The sequence below is a fragment of the Orycteropus afer genome, unplaced genomic scaffold (genome assembly GCF_000298275.1).
Source record: "Orycteropus afer afer isolate SDZICR_OR568_19922 unplaced genomic scaffold, OryAfe1.0 scaffold00546, whole genome shotgun sequence".
Taxonomy (NCBI): Eukaryota; Metazoa; Chordata; class Mammalia; order Tubulidentata; family Orycteropodidae; genus Orycteropus; species Orycteropus afer.
The window spans coordinates 919,264-925,053 of NW_006922133.1; positions in this window are offsets into that span (position 1 = coordinate 919,264).

The window sequence follows — 5,790 nt, forward strand, 5'->3', positions numbered from 1 at the left end:
AAGGAAGGTTGGGCAATCCTACTTCCGTAGTGATACTGCCTCGGAAACCCAAGGAGGGGTCGCTATGAGTCGGGGCCGACTCGACGGCAAATAATAACAACAACAACAAGTAGAAGAACCTGAATGAATACTGTGAATAAGGAGACAAATGAAGCTGTGGATTCTTGGCTGTCCTAACAGCATGGCCAATTTGAAAATTTACAAGTAGCATTCTGATCCAGGCAGAAATCTAAGAATCAGCTCTGCTCACCAAGGACTACATGGGCACCTGCACTGGTGGCTGATGACTAGAAAAGAAAACAGCGAATAAAGGGATGATGAGAGCTGTGGACTGGCAGGTGTCGTGAGGTCACAGACATTTTGAATATTTGCAAGCGGCATTCAGATCAGAGCAACAACCTAAGAATAGGCTCCACTTGCCGAGGATGGCACACTTGAGGCTGATGATTAGAAAGGTGAGATATTCCCTTTGTTACTCTTATATCTTATACTGTCTTGGTGAACAGAAGTGTGGGCATCCCACCTTCTGGACTGCTAGGAATTCCATCCCAGTCTGTGTGCCCTGACAGAGCCTGGATGCCTTGCCCCACCACCTCAGTTTGGTTTTGTTTGTTTTTATTCTTTTTTTTCTTCCTTTTTATTTCTTTCTCTTTACTTTTCCTTGTTCTTTTTTCTTCTGTTTTTCTGGTTCCCTTCTCTTTTCTTTCTTTTTGTTCTTTCCATCCCTTGAAAAGTGAGTGCATTTTCCTCACTTTTTTTTTTTTATTATTGTTTTACTCTTGCTCTTTTCTTTATTCTCCCCTCCCCAGATATTGTGGGGTTTTTTTTTTCCTCTTTATGTTTCTTTTGTCGTTTAAAAATTTTCTTCTTATTTATACCCCCCCCTTTTTTTTTGTGGATGGGCCTGTTTTTTAGGTTTGTGTTTTTTGTTCTCTTCTTTTTATTTCTATGGTGTTTTTTAATTTTTAATTTAAAAATTTTTGTCTAACTAAGTGAGAGACAGCAACTGTGCCCACATGACCCAACCATACCTGCACCTCCTGCAGCCCCAACCACTGAGGGCTACCACTTGTTTCCACACCAAGTGACCAACAACAGATGACAACCTATACAAGCCCAATTCACCCTCAACTGCTCCTCACAAACAGCTAACAGAGATCTGTGCACACACTCTTATTCTTTATCACATCACCAGGAGACAGGTGGTGAGTGTCTAAGTGCTGCCAACTAGTGAATAGAAGAGCATAGTACCCTGTTCTCTCAGATATATCAAAACAAAATGAAGAAAAAAATATCTTGGGTGAATCACACCAGCATACAATCACCAACTAAATATAAATAAAATGACATCACAATGTTTCAGAGACAACTGACCATCTCAGTCCATACAAAGAAGCAAGATAAAGTAGTACAAGAAAAGGACCAGGGTACAGACCCAGAAAACCTGCCTGAGGAAGAAGCAACATTGGAATTGCCTGACAAGAGATTAAAAAGAATTATATTTAGGTACCTTCAATAGATTGAGAGAGATCAAGGAAAGCACTGACAAAATCAAGGAAAACAATGACAAAACTCTCGAATGATTTAGGAAAATAAGCTGATAAAACAACAGATTAAAAATTAGAAATGATACAAAAACAAGAAGTAGAAATCCAGAAAATTAGCACTAAGATTTCAGAAATAGATAACACATTGAATGGGCAAAGGAGTAGAATCGAATCAATGGAAGATAGAATTAGTGAGATTGAAGACAAATACTTCAACACTTCTTTGGTAAGGGATCAATCAGAAAAAGGATCAGAACAAAATGAAAAAAGCCTAAGATTCAAAACAAAAATGAAAACTGTTACTCGATTCAACTATTGAAAAAGTTTTAAGTGTTTGGAAAAACTTGTGTATGTTTACCTACCTTTTCAACTGCAAATTTTATGAAATCTAAATACAGATCAATTATTTCCAATGAAAATTTAGAGTCCAAGTGGAGATGTGCTGTAAGTATAAAATATGCACCAGATTTTGAAGACTTGGTACACAAAAAGAAAGTAAGATAACTTATTAATAATTTTTAAAATATTCATGACATGTTGAAATGATAACATTTCTGGATCCATTGGATTAAATAAAATATGTTACTAAAATCAATTTCATCTGTTTCATTTTGGTTTTTTAAATGTGGCTACTGGAAAATCTAAAATTACATGTGTGGTTCACATTATATTTCTATCAGACAGTACTGTTACAAAGGTTAAGAATACAGACCCTTCAGCCAAACTGCTTCTGTTGAAATCTTAGTTCTGCACCTACTAGGTGATTGACCTTGAGCAAGTTATTTAACGTTTCTGTGCCACAGTTGTCGTTAGTTGCCATCAAGTCAATTCTGAACCCTGGTGACCCCACTGTGCTCCATAGAGTTTTCAATGGTGGATCTTTCAGAAGTAGATCCCAGGCCTTTCCTTCCAGGCACCTCTGGGTGGACTCAAACCTCCAATCTAGTAGTTGAGTGCTTAAGCATTTGCACTACGAAGGGACTTGTACCATAGTTACCTAGATGTGAAACAAAGTACCTACCTACCTGTTGTTGTTGGGAGGATTCAACAAGTTCATCTACATAATGTGCTGGGAACTGAGCTTGGACAATAAGTGTTAGCTCTTATCATTATGGTAGGCCTGGTTATAAGGAGTCCTGATGGTACAGTGGTTAATAGCTGGGTTGGCAGTTTGTAACCCACCAGCCACCCAGCAGGTTCCATAAAGATTACAGCTTATAGGGAAGTTCTACTGTCACATGGAGTTACTATGAGTTAGAATCGCCTTGACAGCAATGGATTTGATTTTTGTGTTTGCTTGTGTTTTTAGGGCTGTTTATAGCCAGAGGATTTTTGGAGGTCCAACAGTCATGAAAGGATGCCTTGCCAAAGCAGAGAGGTAGCAAGGAAATAATACTCTGACTCTTCCAGAAGCCAGACAGGAAGTAAGTCCAGGTGATGATGTCCACAGGGCTCAGCTTCAGGGCACAGAGCAAAGCAGAGAAAGGTGAGAAAAGGATCTGGGGGTGAAGGGAAGATAACTAGCTCACCTCATTTCTCCTGTAGCAAACGAAAGCCTAAGGCACCCTGCTTTCCATGCCCACTCAGCTCCACCTCTCTTTTCCATCCTTGATGCCAGGAACCACCACGTTTAGTGAGTTTCCCTTAGCCACTTGCACCTCCCATGTTATATCCACTTGAGCCCTGGCCATGCTCACAGCCTCTGAGCCATCAGTAAATTTCTGGACTAAACTCTTTCAGAGATATGTAATATGTATGAAGAGATGGGCATTTTTCTCTCTTTTCACTGGATGCTTGCTTTTATTCTAAAAAGAGAATGGCTGATCTGTGAAGGGAAAGAGCAGGTTTTCCAAATATTACGTGCCTCCAACTGAGCTGACTGACAAAGATGATGACAATGATGATGAACGACCTTAGCATTTTGTTTGGAGTAGTGGTGTTGTTGTTTTCCCCCAGAGAATTCTTCCCAGTGTTCCTAATCTTGAACTTAGCTGGCCAAGACACCATTTTCTGAAATAAACGAAGCTGAGGTGGATCTCCTTTGTTTAGGGAGATCTTTACCTTTGTGAGCCGTCTGACTAGCTTTCCTGTCGTGTGTGCGGGCCAGATGGTCTCCCTCAGCTCCTTTTCCCAGGGCAAACGTGCAGGGAATCGAATAAGGGATTCCAGCCAGCCTCTGGACTATTATGTAAATAGCAATCCTCTAACCTCAGGCCCCCCCTCCACGTGCCCTTGGGAATCTCTCTAATTAATTAACTTAAAAAAAAAAAAGATAAAAAACACCAAACACACGCCTTTGCATGGTATTAGGTGGTCTTAATGCTACTCTACTTTGGGGTGTGGTTCCACTTTTAAGGTTAGGGAGCACATAATTTTCTGACCCTGGTTACTTAAATGCTCAATCAATCTCATTAAGCTCCTAAAATCATCACCTGCTCACAGGGTCTCCCAATGGACCCTTTCCCTTGGCAATATTTATGCTTTTTAGCCTATTTTATTAGGTGCATACAAGTTTATCTTTCAGAGGAATTGAATCCTTTATCATTACCTAGTAACCCTTCTAACCCTGATAATGCTTTCAGTCTTAAAAGTCTATATTCTCTAATGCAGCTTTCTTTTGGTTAATAACTGTCTTTTTTTTTTTTTTTTTAAATCCTGTTCCGTTTTCTTTTCTGCATTCTTATGCCTTAATTAAATGTGACTCTTGTAATTGGCATATAGCTACATTTAAAACTCTGTTTTTCAACTGATTAGTTTAATTATATGTATGATGTGTGTGGTGATTAATAGTAATTGTTATATTTGGACTTTTTAATTTTTTATTTGTCCTGCTTTTCCTATGGTTCTTTTATTGCCTGTCTCATTTCTTACTATTTTAATAGTTTGTGGTTTATTGTTTATGTGTGTTTCTTTGTTTCCTTATTTTATTGATCATTTCTCCTTGTTTGGAATTGATCGACTATATCTCTTGTTTTAGAAATACCTTTGAGAATGTCTCATGTGTATTTAATTTGCAAAGTCAAAAGTTGAGCAATATGGCTTCCCTCTATTACAGGGCTCAACAAACTATGTCCTACCACCGCTTGTTTTTGTAAATAATGTTTTATTGAAAAAAGCCATGCTCTTTCATATATATGTTGTCCTTGGCTGCTTTTGCATCGCCAGAGTAGTAGTTGTAACAGAGACAATACGGCCTGCAAAGCCTAGAATATGTGCTATCTGGCACTTAATAGAAAAAAGTTTGCCCCTTTGCTCTAGAATAATACTCTCAAGGATCTTAGGAAACTTTATCTTATTTTTATCCTATCTCCTCTTTCCTAACTTACATGTGATTATTGTCCAATATTCTATTTTTGACAATTTTTCCTTGCTTCACAAATTCAATGTTAGTATTCCTTTTTCCCAAATAATGTTTGCTTATCTGCAGATACATTTGACTGTTTTACTGTTCACTGTTGCCATCTGCATCTCAGCTTATCCTCTGGCATCAGTTTCTTTCTTCCTGAAGTACATCTTTTGGAAGATGTTCCTTTACTGAAGATCTTTTGGTGGTAAATCCCTCTGTTGTCGTCTATCTACCAATAGCCTAACTTTACCCTCCTTTATGAAAGATAATTTTAGGGATACATGATTCGAAGCTGATAGTTCTTTTTCTCAACAGTTGGAAAATATTATTCCACTAGCTTCTGATTCCCATTGTTGTTGACAGCAACTGTTAGTCTAATTGTTATTCTTTTGAGGTGATCCACCTTTTCCCTCTGGCTCCTTTTATGATCTCTTGGCTGTTGGTGTTCTGCAGTTTCATTATGATGTATTTAGCCATGATTTTTTTTTCATATGCTGCTTGGTGTATGTCATGATTTCTACATACATGTTATTATGCTTTTCATCAGTCTTGAAAAATTCATGTCGTTATGTCTTCAAATTTTGCTTTTCAATCTCTCTTTCCTTATTCTGGAACACCAATTAGATTTGTGTTTGAACTTCTCATTTTATCTTCCAATCACTTAATCTCTCTTTCATATTTTCCATCTCTTTCTCTCTACATAAGGGGCTCTGGTAGTGTAGTGGGTAAAGCATTTGGCTGCTAACCAAAAGGTCCACAGTTCAAATCCATCAGCAGCTCCATGGGAGAAAGATGCAATCTGCTTCAGTAAAGATTTGCAGCCTTTGAAATCCTATGGGGGTTGCTATGGGTGAGAATCGATTTCATGGCAGTGGAATTGGTTTGGGGTTTGCTTTC